Source organism: Triticum dicoccoides, chromosome 3B (genome assembly GCF_002162155.2).
Source record: "Triticum dicoccoides isolate Atlit2015 ecotype Zavitan chromosome 3B, WEW_v2.0, whole genome shotgun sequence".
In the NCBI taxonomy this organism is placed as follows: domain Eukaryota; kingdom Viridiplantae; phylum Streptophyta; class Magnoliopsida; order Poales; family Poaceae; genus Triticum; species Triticum dicoccoides.
The window spans coordinates 356438584-356451845 of record NC_041385.1 but is presented as its reverse complement, the minus strand read 5'-3'; positions in this window follow the sequence as shown (position 1 = coordinate 356451845).

The following is a 13262-nucleotide window of genomic DNA, read 5'->3' as shown; positions in this document are numbered from 1 at the left end:
TTAGGGCACCGTTTAGACTTTGGGGTTTTGTTTAGATTAAAAGTTCGCCATAGCTGCAACTTCGCATACTTCGTTTGTGTTCAACGACCAGACAAAGGCGTCACAGAACCCCACCTTGATCAATAAAGCTTTCATCTTATATTCGCAATATCTAGATTGCAATCTTAGTTTCTTGCTTGTTCTTCGTTTGCTCGCAGGAAACAGACCCTCATGGTCAGGTTGATCGTGCTCCGGCGTGGTCAATAACCTCTCGGAGTTGGTTTAGCGATTGCTAAGGCGCGACGTCCTTGCACGTTCGTAGTCGGATCGTCAAAGTCGACTGCCACCAAAGCGATATCCATCATCTCATCGAAAGACGGGACACCTTTGCCTCTATCAAGTGGTATCAGATTTCCAGGTTGCTCGGTGAGATTTTACAGTTTTTCGTAGTTTAGATCGAGTCTGTTCTTCATACCTACAGTCCACGAAAAAGCCACAAAAAAATTAGGGTTAGTTCATCATATCCGAACCAATCTGAGCCTTTGCATAATCTTTTTAGGGTTTTGCTTTGTTGAATTTGCGGTTGCATCGTCGTGTCTAGTTGCTGGTCTTAGAGTCTAGTCTTTTAGAGTTTCGAGTTCTGGTCATAAGTTGTCACGCCGCCGCCGCACCATCATCATCGCTCCTGCCATCTACCACCGCCGCTTATCCGCCACCGCTTCGAATCCGTATCCATATACCACAACCGCTGTCATATATCACCACCGCTGCCATCTACTACCATATATCCGCCACCAATCCGAGTTCTTGTCATATTAGGTTTGTTTTCGAGATCCATCTAGATTCCGATTCGTGTTTCCTTGCCGGAGTAGGTTTCGAAAAAAAAAGAGTCCGGAAACCACCCTCCGTTTAGGCCCAAAATTTTTCGAAAACGCATTTTTCGAAAAAATTTCTGGCTATCCTATTTTTAGGTGTTTCTGAGTGTTTTGAGACAGGTGCCATTATAGGAAGTTTTTTTTGACCCGTTTCCAGTTTTTGGGTCCGGGCAGTCGAAAAAAAAATTTTGGTCGAAAAAATTTCGTGCCCATCCTGTCAGTTTGACCTAGGAAGAGTTTTGAGACACTCGCCATTATAGTGATTTTCGCAAAAAAAAAACAGCGCAAAAAAAGCGAAAAAAAAATTCAGAGTGTGCATTTCCCTTGTTCACGTGCCGCGTCGTGATTTTGTTGGTGTCTAGGCTCGCGTCTCTAGCACAGTCTAGCCTAGGACCAGCACAGTACCGTCGTTGAGTGTTTATTCAACTTTGCATCTCTGAATTGATTATTGCTGCCCTTTTTGCTACCATATTATAAGCCTTCCCAGCTCCACATACATCTACGTCGTGCGTTTGACTCTCCCTGGCAATCGCTCTATCCAAGGTTTGAGAGTTTTTGACTACAACGGTTGCCGATCACCGCCTGCTGCTGGGTAAGAACTGGTGAGAATTTGAGATTTGCTTGACGGATTTGTGAAACCCACCACCACCTCTTGTTAGTAGTCTGTAGGATCATATTCTTGTGTGTTTCTATTGCTGCTAACCATGCCAGGATCACAAGCCGACGAGACTGACTGGGAGAACATGACGAATAAGGATTTGCATGATAAATTTCAGCAAATTATGAGTGGACAGGTGGAAGATGTGCTAAACAGATTTGAAGAGGCCATGGAGAAGATAGATGGCATGGAGAAGACGTTCGAAACAAAGCTCGATAACAAGTTTAATGAATTGCTCGCGCGTCTTCCACCACCACCACCCGCTGCACCTAACGCACCTCTCCAACAACAACAACAACGACTACCTCCACGTCGCGAAACAGACCTTCGCCGAGCGAGCCGTGTTCCTCTTGCGTTTGGCCAACCTGTTGGTGCTGCTGTTGATACTTCTGTGGCTCCTGCTGCTGATGCGGAGGAGGATGATTATGTGGGAGATTATGAGGATGAGGTTGATCAAAATCAGCACTACGTGCAGCCACCTGCACCACCACCAGCAGGTCGACCTCAGGTATATATTCGTAATGGTAGGCCTGCACCACCACCTCAGGTACGAGATGATGTCCATATTCCTAAACTGAAATTGAATATTCCACCATTTGAGGGTAGATATGTTCCTGATATATATCTTACTTGGGAGTTAGAAACTGAACAACGATTTACATGTTTACAATATCCTGAGGAGAGACGAGTTGCTGCTGCTGTTTGTGCTTTCACTAGTTTTGCATGTGTATGGTGGTCTGAACATTGTAGATTAAATCCTATTCCAACTACTTGGGCTGCTTTGAAAACTGCTATGCGTACTCGTTGGGTTCCACCATATTATCAACGTGAATTGCTTCAAAAATTACATCGCTTAAGACAAGGGAAAAATTCTGTAGAAGAATATTATCAGGAATTACAAACTGGCATGATTAGATGTGGTATTGTTGAGGAGAATGAAGCTATGCTTGCACGTTTTCTGGGTGGATTAAATAGAGAGATTCAGACCATTCTAGACTATAAGGAGTATACTAATATCACTCGTTTATTCCATCTTGCTTGTAAAGCTGAACGTGAAGTGCAGGATCGACAAGCATTGGCGCGAACTAACTTTTCTGCAGGTCGACCTTCATCATGGACACCGCGTGCATCTTCTACTTCCACTGCACCAGCACCTCCATCAGGTGCCTCCTCCAGCCGTGATACAAGAAAGCAGGCACAACCACCATTATCTGCCAAGAGCGCACCTGCCGGGCCTGCACAGAGTTCTTCGTCTTCCATGGCATCAAGAGGGCACACAAGTGATATTATTTGTCGCCGTTGTAAGGGAAGAGGTCATTATGCGAGAGAATGCAAATCTCAGCGTGTGATGATTGCTACTGAGGATGGTGGGTATGAGTCCGCTAGTGACTATGAGGAGGAGACTTTGTGTTGTAGGGTCAAACCCTAGGAAGGATCTTTTCACTCTTGGAGGGGGGAAAGGTGGAAAAACTCAAGAACACCAAGAACACCAAGAACAAAATCTCTCAAACAAAGTATCACATCCACTAGAGTGGCACACATAAGATCCACATGATTACAAGATCAATACAAGGAGAGTAGCACTTGGTAAAATTCTTCCCACTATGTGAGGTCTTGATGATCTTCTCCAAGAGGAGGCCTTGATAATCCTATGGATTCTTCCCAAGGTGGGGGCTTGAGCTCCTAGGAGGAGGGCATACAATGAGCAAAGGCTCAAAATGTGTAGTCTAATCTTTGCTAACCCACAAATGACCTAGGAGTTCCACTTATATAGTCGAGGGATGAAATATTAGGGAGAGGGGATACAAAGGACCAAAAAGTCCCTAAAAACGCGTAAACACAGGGAAGGGTCCGGGCACCCGGACCGGTCAGGGGGCTGCGCCCATGCGGGGCCGGGCACCCGGAGGGGAAGTGGCCGGGCACCCAGCCAAGACAGGAGCAGGCGGGCGAGGGGCCGAGCACCCGGGGCGCCAAGCCCGGGCACCCGGGGTAGCTCCCAGCGGCCGGCTGGGCAAGGGCCGGGCACCCAGGGCCGGCTGGGCTGAGCCCAGGATAGGGGTCGGGCACTCGGGGCCTTGCGGCCGGGCACCCTGGGCCGGCTGGGGCATGGCCCAGGTAGAGGCCGGGCACCCGGGAGGTCCAGGGGGTTTGGCCCCTTCTCCTCCTTCTTCCTTCTTCTCGTTCTCTCCTTCCTTCTCTTCTTTCCCTTGGTTCGTGGTCACTTGTTTCTTCGTCTTCTCCTTCTCATTATCATCTCCTTGGTACCTAAGCATGCACAATGTTTCCGATGACGGTAGAATCCAACTCTCATGTGAAACCGAGCGAAACTCGAAGAGGAGAGAATCAACCTCGTTCTCGATGGCGCGTGCACGTGCTCATGTCATTGGTCCACTTGGAGCTTGCGTTGGTGATGGAGTGTCGGTGCGAGTAGTCGAGGGATGCTCCGCATCATCTTCCCCCCCTTGGGGAAGATCCGTCCATGGATCGTGCTCTTCATCACCATGGTACTTGGCCAAGTCTTTGACGTTGAAGATGTCGCTAATGTTGTACTTGTCGCGTGGGATGTCGACCTTGTAGGCGTTGTCATTGTAGCATGAAATCACCTTTAATGGGACGTCGGCTCGTGGTAGTTGCTTGGACTGGCGTTCGTTGGGGAAGCGGTCATTGCGGAGATGTGTCCATACTTGATCACCCGGTTGGAAAACCATCAGAGACTTGTTGATGTTGAGCTTGGCGGAGAGGCGTTGCACTTGGCGCTCGATCGTGGAACGTGTTTCTTCATGCATCTTCTTGAGGTAGGCGGCTCTTGTACTTGCGTCCATGTTTGCTCGTTCTTGAATCGGTAGAGGAAGGATGTCCAATGGCGACAAAGGGTTGAAACCGTAGACGACCTCGAAGGGGGACTTGCCGGTTGTAGAGTGTCTTGCACGATTGTAGGCGTACTGATAGAGGCAAAGGTGTGCCGTCTTTCGATGAGAACATGGATTTCGCTTTGGTGGAAGTCGACTTTGACGATCCGACTACGAACGTGCGAGGACGTCGCGCCTTAGCAATAGCTAAACCAAATCCAAGAGGTTATTGACCACGCCGGAGCACGATCAACCTGACCACGAGGGTTTGTTTCCTGCGAGCAAACGAAGAACAAGCAAGAAACTGAGATTGCAATCTGGATATTGTGAATATAAGATGAAAGCTTTATTGATCAAAGTGGGGTTCTGTGACGCCTTTGTCTCGTCGTTGAACACAAACGAAGTACGCGAAGTTGCAGTGATGAGGACATCAATACAATTGTTACACCCACAGCCCCTGCTGCTATACATACTGGACCAATTACTAGAGCCCGTGCACGCCAACTAAATTACCAGGTACTTTCGTTTCCTGGTAATGATTCTAATGTTCATGAGAATATGATGCTGCCTAAATTGGATACATTTGTTTTGCTTACAAATGAAGGGCCTAGCTTGGAGAAGGATGAACATTGGAGCAAGAACAAGCATGGAGATGATGGCATGCGCAAGGGAAACAAGAACGGAGTTACAAGTGATGATTTCAGGACTTTGAAGCCACCATAATGGGTGCATGAAGCCTTGGACGAAATATACAAGATGCCACTTCATAAATTTCGTCCCGAGGCTATTTTAGGTGCTGCGTCACCTTATTATTGGGCCAGGCCCATGTAATTTCGAAATACATAAGTATAGGCTATTTTTAGAGTCCGTATGTGTGGGGAAACAAGAGATAGGGTTGATTTTGGACTCCTCCACCAAGGGCCACGAAATTCCCCCCTCTTCCTCCATATATACAGCCCTTAGGGCATCGTTTAGACTTTGGGTTTTGTTTAGATTAAAAGTTCGCCATAGCTGCAACTTCGCGTACTTCGTTTGTGTTCAACGACCAGACAAAGGCGTCACAGAACCCCACCTTGATCAATAAAGCTTTCATCTTATATTCGCAATATCCAGATTGCAATGTTAGTTTCTTGCTTGTTCTTCGTTTGCTCGCAGGAAACAGACCCTCGTGGTCAGGTTGATCGTGCTCCGGCGTGGTCAATAACCTCTCGGAGTTGGTTTAGCGATTGCTAAGGCGCGACGTCCTCGCACGTTCGTAGTCGGATCGTCAAAGTCGACTTCCACCAAAGCGAAATCCACCATCTCATCGAAAGACGGGACACCTTTGCCTCTATCAAGATGATGAGGACATCAATACAATTGTTACACCCACAACCCCTGCTGCTATACATACTGGACCAATTACTAGAGCTCGTGCACGCCAACTAAATTACCAGGTACTTTCGTTTCTTGGTAATGATTCTAATGTTCATGAGAATATGATGCTGCCTAAATTGGATACATTTGTTTTGCTTACAAATGAAGGGCCTAGCTTGGAGAAGGATGAACATTGGAGCAAGAACAAGCATGGAGATGATGGCATGCGCAAGGGGAACAAGAACGGAGTTACAAGTGATGATTTCAGGACTTTGAAGCCACCATAATGGGTGCATGAAGCCTTGGACGAAATATACAAGATGCCACTTCATAAATTTCGTCCCGAGGCTATTTTAGGTGCTGCGTCATCTTATTATTGGGCCAGGCCCATGTAATTTCGAAATACATAAGTATAGGCTATTTTTAGAGTCCGTATGTGTGGGGAAACAAGAGATAGGGTTGATTTCGGACCCCTCCCCCAAGGGCCACGAAATTCCCCCCTCTTCCTCCATATATACAGCCCTTAGGGCATCGTTTAGACTTTGGGTTTTGTTTAGATTAAAAGTTCGCCATAGCTGCAACTTCGCGTACTTCGTTTGTGTTCAACGACCAGACAAAGGCGTCACAGAACCCCACCTTGATCAATAAAGCTTTCATCTTATATTCGCAATATCCAGATTGCAATCTCAGTTTCTTGCTTGTTCTTCGTTTGCTCGCAGGAAACAGACCCTCGTGGTCAGGTTGATCGTGCTCCGGCGTGGTCAATAACCTCTCGGAGTTGGTTTAGCGATTGCTAAGGCGCGACGTCCTCGCACGTTCGTAGTCGGATCGTCAAAATCGACTTCCACCAAAGCGAAATCCACCATCTCATCGAAAGACGGGACACCTTTGCCTCTATCAAGTGGTATCAGATTTCCAGGTTGCTCGGTGAGATTTTACAGTTTTCGTAGTTTAGATCGAGTCTGTTCTTCATACCTATAGTCCACGAAAAAGCCACAAAAAAAATTAGGGTTAGTTCATCATATCTGAACCAATCTGAGCCTTTGCATAATCTTTTTAGGGTTTTTGCTTTGTTGAATTTGCGGTTGCATCGTCGTGTCTAGTTGCTGGTCTTAGAGTCTAGTCTTTTAGAGTTTCGAGTTCTGGTCATAAGTTGTCACGCCGCCGCCGCACCATCATCATTGCCCCTGCCATCTACCACCACCGCTCCGAATCCGTATCCATATACCACCACCAATCCGTGTCCATATACCACCACCGATCCATATCCATATACTACCACCGCTACCACCACCGCTGCCATATACCACCACCATATATCCACCACCAATCCGAGTTCCTTGCTTATTAGGGTTGTTTTCGAGATCCATCTAGATTCCGATTCGTGTTTCCTTGCCGGAGTAGGTTTCGGAAAACAAAAAAAAAAGAGTCGGGTAGCCACGCTCCGTTTAGGCCCAAAATTTTTCGAAAACGCATTTTTCGAAAAATTTTCTGGCTATCCTATTTTTAGGTGTTTCTGAGTGTTTTGAGACAGGTGCCATTATAGGAAGTTTTTTTTGACCCGTTTCCAGTTTTTGGGTCCGGGCAGTCGAAAAAAAAAAAATTGGTCGAAAAAATTTCGTGCCCATCCTGTCAGTTTGAGCTAGGAAGAGTTTTGAGACACTCGCCATTATACTGATTTTTTCGCAAAAAAAAACAAAAAAAAAGCAGCGCAAAAAAAAAAGAGCGCAAAAAAAAAGAGCAAAAAAAAAATTCAGAGTGTGCTTTTCCCTTGTTTACGTGCCGCGCCGTGATTTTGTTAGTGTTCTAGGCTCGCGTCTCTAGCACAGTCTAGCCTAGGACCAGCACAGTACCGTCGTTGAGCGTTTATTCAACTTTGCATCTCTGAATTGATTATTGCTGACCCTTTTTGCTACCATATTATAAGCCTTCCCAGCTCCACATACATCTACGTCGTGCGTTTGACTCTCCCTGGTAATCGCTCTATCCAAGCTTTGAGAGTTTTTGACTACAACGGTTGCCGATCACCGCCTGCTGCTGGGTAAGAACTGGTAAGAATTTGAGATTTGCTTGACGGATTTGTGACACCCACCACCACCACTTGTTCGTAGTCTGTAGGATCATAATCTTGTGTGTTTCTATTGCTGCTAACCATGCCAGGATCACAAGCCGACGAGATTGACTGGGAGAATTTACCGAACAAGGAGCTTCATGATAAGTTTCAGCAAATGATGACTGAACAGGTGCAAGATGTGCTGAACAATTTTGAAGAGGCCATGGAGAAGATCACTGGCCTTGAGAAGACGTTCGAAACAAAGCTCGATAACAAGTTTAATGAATTGCTCGCGCGTCTTCCACCACCACCACCCGCTGCACCTAACGCACCTCTCCAACAACAACAACAACGACTACCTCCACGTCGCGAAGCAGACCTCCGCCGAGCAAGCCGTGTTCCTCTTGCGTTTGGCCAAACTGTTGGTGCTGCTGTTGATACTTCTGTGGCTCCTGCTGCTGATGCGGAGGAGGATGATTATGTGGGAGATTATGAGGATGAGGTTGATCAAAATCAACACTACGTGCAGCCACCTGTACCACCACCAGCAGGTCGACCTCAGGTATATATTCGTAATGGTAGGGCTGCACCACCACCTCAGGTACGCGATGATGTCCATATTCCTAAACTGAAATTGAATATTCCACCATTTGAGGGTAGATATGTTCCTGATATATATCTTACTTGGGAGTTAGAAACTGAACAACGATTTACATGTTTACAATATCCCGAGGAGAGACGAGTTGCTGCTGCTGTTTGTGCTTTCACTAGTTTTGCATGTGTCTGGTGGTCTGAACATTGTAGATTATATCCTAATCCAACTACTTGGGCTGCTTTGAAAACCGCTATGCGTACGCGTTGGGTTCCACCATATTATCAATGTGAATTGCTTCAAAAATTACAGCGTTTAAGATAAGGAAAAAATTTTGTAGAAGAATATTATCAGGAATTACAAACTGGCATGATTCGATGTGGTATTGTTGAGGAGAATGAAGCCATGCTTGCACGTTTTCTGGGTGGATTACATAGAGAGATTCAGACCATTCTAGACTATAAGGAGTATACTAATATCACTCGTTTATTCCATCTTGCTTGTAAAGCTGAACATGAAGTGCAGGATCGACAAGCATTGGCGCGAACTAACTTTTCTGCAGGCCGACCTTCCTCATGGATGCCGCGTGCATCTTCTACTTCAACTGCACCAGCACCTCAATCAGGTGCCTCCTACAGCCGTGATACAGGAAAACAGGAACAACCACCATTATCTGCCAAGAGCGCACCTGCCGGGCCTGCACAGAGTTCTTCTTCTTCTAGGGCATCAACAGGGCACACAAGTGATATTATTTGTCGTCGTTGTAAGGGAGGAGGTCATTATGCGAGGGAATGCAAATCTCCGCGTGTGATGATTGCTACCGCGAATGGTGGATATGAGTCCGCTAGTGACTATGATGAGGAGACATTGGCTCTTATTACACGTGAAGAACATGGTGGAGATGATTCTGATCATGAGACGCAATACATGGCTCCTGAAGACGCTGACAGGTATGAATGTTTAGTTGCTCAACGTGTTTTGAGTGTGCAGGTCACACAAGCTGAGCAAAATCAGAGGCACAATTTGTTCCATACCAAGGGAGTTGTGAAGGAACGTTCTGTGCGCGTCATCATAGACGGAGGGAGCTGCAACAACTTGGCTAGCATGGAGATGGTGGAGAAGCTTTCTCTCACCACAAGACCACATCCACATCCTTACTACATCCAATGGTTTAACAACAGCGGCAAGGTTAAGGTAACACGTACTGTTCGTGTGCATTTTAGTATCTCTACATATGCTGATTATGTTGATTGTGATGTGGTACCTATGCAAGCATGTTCCTTATTACTTGGTAGACCATGGCAATTTGATAAAAATTCTGTACACCATGGTAGAAACAATCACTATACTCTTGTTCATAAGGATAAAAATATTACTTTGCTTCCTATGACTCCTGATTCCATTTTGAAAGATGATATTAATAGAGCTAATAAAGCAAAACAGGAGAAGAATAAGAGTGAAAATCAGATTGTGGCAAAAGAATTTGAGCAACAAATGAAGACTAATAATAAACCATCTAGTGTTGCTGCTGAAATTAAATTGAAAAGTGCATGTTTATTTGCCACCAAATCTGATATTGATGAGCTAGATTTCAGCAAATCTGTTTGCTATGCTTTTGTGTGCAAAGAGGCATTATTTTCATTCGAGGACGTGCCTTCCTCTTTGCCTCCTGCTGTCACTAACATTTTGCAGGAGTTCGCTGACGTTTTTCCACAAGACGTGCCACCGGGATTACCGCCTATTCGAGGGATTGAGCATTAGATGACTTAATTCCCGGTGCTTCACTGCCAAACCGTGCACCATACCGTACCAATCCAGAGGAGACGAAGGAGATTATGCGTCAAGTACAAGAGCTTCTCGACAAAGGTTATATACGCGAATCCCTTAGTCCTTGTGCTGTTCCTATTATTCTAGTGCCGAAAAAGGATGGTACATCACGTATGTGTGTTGATTGTAGAGGCATTAATAATATTACTATTCGTTATCGTCATCCTATTCCTAGGCTAGATGATATGCTTGATGAATTAAGTGGCTCTACAATATTCTCCAAAGTTGATTTGCGTAGTGGCTACCATCAAATTCGTATGAAATTGGGAGATGAATGCAAAACAGCATTTAAAACTAAGTTTGGATTATATGAGTGGTTAGTCATGCCTTTTGGGTTAACTAATGCACCTAGTACTTTCATGAGATTAATGAACGAAGTTTTATGTGCTTTCATTGGACGATTTGTGGTAGTTTACTTTGATGACATATTGATTTATAGCAGATCTTTGGAAGAACATTTGGAACATTTACGTGCTGTTTTTATTGCTCTACGTGATGCACGTTTTGTTTGGTAACCTTGGGAAGTGCTCCTTTTGCACCGACCGAGTATCTTTTCTTGGCTATGTTGTTACTCCGCAGGGAATTGAAGTTGATAAAGCCAAGATTGAAGCTATTGAGAGTTGGCCGCAGCCCAAAACGGTCACACAAGTGAGGAGTTTTCTTGGCCTCGCTGGATTCTATAGGCGTTTTGTGAGAGATTTTAGCACCATTGCTGCACCTCTCAATGAGCTTACAAAGAAAGATGTGCCTTTTCTTTGGGGTACCGCACAGGAAGAAGCCTTCACGGTATTGAAAGATAAGTTGACACATGCTCCTTTACTCCAACTTCCTGATTTTAATAAGACTTTTGAGCTTGAATGTGATGCTAGTGGAATTGGATTAGGAGGTGTGTTATTACAAGATGGCAAACCTGTTGCATACTTTTCTTAAAAATTGAGTGGGCCTAGTCTGCATTATTCTACTTATGATAAAGAATTATATGCTCTTGTTCGGACTTTAGAAACATGGCAACATTATTTATGGCCCAAAGAATTTGTTATACATTCTGATCATGAATCTTTGAAACATATTAAAAGTCAAGCTAAACTGAATCGTAGACATGCTAAATGGGTTGAATTCATTGAGACTTTCCCTTATGTCATTAAACACAAGAAGGGAAAAGAAAATGTTATTGCTGATGCATTGTCTCGTCGCTATACTATGCTTTCACAACTTGACTTCAAAATATTTGGTTTGGAGACCATCAAAGATCAATATGTGCATGATGCTGATTTTAAAGATGTAATGCAGAATTGTAAAGAAGGAAGAATGTGGAACAAGTTTGTCGTTAACGATGGATTTGTGTTTCGTGCTAACAAGCTATGCATTCCAGCTAGCTCCGTTCGTCTTTTGTTGTTGCAGGAGGCGCATTGATAGAGGCAAAGGTGTCCCGTCTTTCGATGAGATGGTGGATTTCGCTTTGGTGGCAGTCGACTTTGACGATCCGACTACGAACGTGCGAGGACGTCGCGCCTTAGCAATCGCTAAACCAACTCCGAGAGGTTATTGACCATGCCGGAGCACGATCAACCTGACCACGAGGGTCTGTTTCCTGCGAGCAAACGAAGAACAAGCAAGAAACTGAGATTGTAATCTGGATATTGCGAATATAAGATGAAAGCTTTATTGATCAAGGTGGGGTTCTGTGACGCCTTTGTCTGGTCGTTGAACACAAAAGAAGTACGCGAAGTTGCAGCTATGGCGAACTTTTAATCTAAACAAAACCCAAAGTCTAAACGATGCCCTAAGGGCTGTATATATGGAGGAAGAGGGGGGAATTTCGTGGCCCTTGGTGGAGGGGTCCGAAATCAACCCTATCTCTTGTTTCCCCACACATACGGACTCTAAAAATAGCCTATACTGATGTATTTCGAAATTACATGGGCCTGGCCCAATAATAAGGTGACGCAGCACCTAAAATAGCCTCGGGACGAAATTTATGAAGTGGCATCTTGTATATTTCGTCCAAGGCTTCATGCACCCATTATGGTGGCTTCAAAGTCCTGAAATCATCACTTGTAACTCCGTTCTTGTTCCCCTTGCGCATGCCATCATCTCCATGCTTGTTCTTGCTCCAATGTTCATCCTTCTCCAAGCTAGGCCCTTCATTTGTAAGCAAAACAAATGTATCCAATTTAGGCAGCATCATATTCTCATGAACATTAGAATCATTACCAAGAAACGAAAGTACCTGGTAATTTAGTTGGCGTGCACGAGCTCTAGTAATTGGTCCAGTATGTATAGCAGCAGGGGCTGTGGGTGTAACAATTGTATTGATGTCCTCATCAACGTGGAGGTAGTCGTTGGAGAGGTGCGTTAGGTACAGCGGGTGGTGGTGGTGGAAGACGCGCGAGCAATTCATTAAACTTGTTATCGAGCTTTGTTTCGAACGTCTTCTCAAGGCCAGTGATCTTCTCCATGGCCTCTTCAAAATTGTTCAGCACATCTTGCACCTGTTCAGTCATCATTTGCTGAAACTTATCATGAAGCTCCTTGTTCGATAAATTCTCCCAGTCAATCTCGTCGGCTTGTGATCCTGGCATGGTTAGCAGCAATAGAAACACACAAGAATATGATCCTACAGACTACGAACAAGTGGTGGTGGTGGGTGTCACAAATCCGTCAAGCAAATCTCAAATTCTTACCAGTTCTTACCCAGCAGCAGGCGGTGATCGGCAACCGTTGTAGTCAAAAACTCTCAAAGCTTGGATAGAGCGATTACCAGGGAGAGTCAAACGCACGACGTAGATGAATGTGGAGCTGGGAAGGCTTATAATATGGTAGCAAAAAGGGTCAGCAATAATCAATTCAGAGATGCAAAGTTGAATAAACGCTCAACGACGGTACTGTGCTGGTCCTAGGCTAGACTGTGCTAGAGACGCGAGCCTAGAACACTAACAAAATCACGGCGCGGCACGTAAACAAGGGAAAAGCACACTCTGAAATTTTTATTTTCGCTCTTTTTTTTTGGCGCTCTTTTTCTTTTTTTGCGCTGCCTTTTTTTTTTGCGAAAAATCACTATAATGGCGAGTGT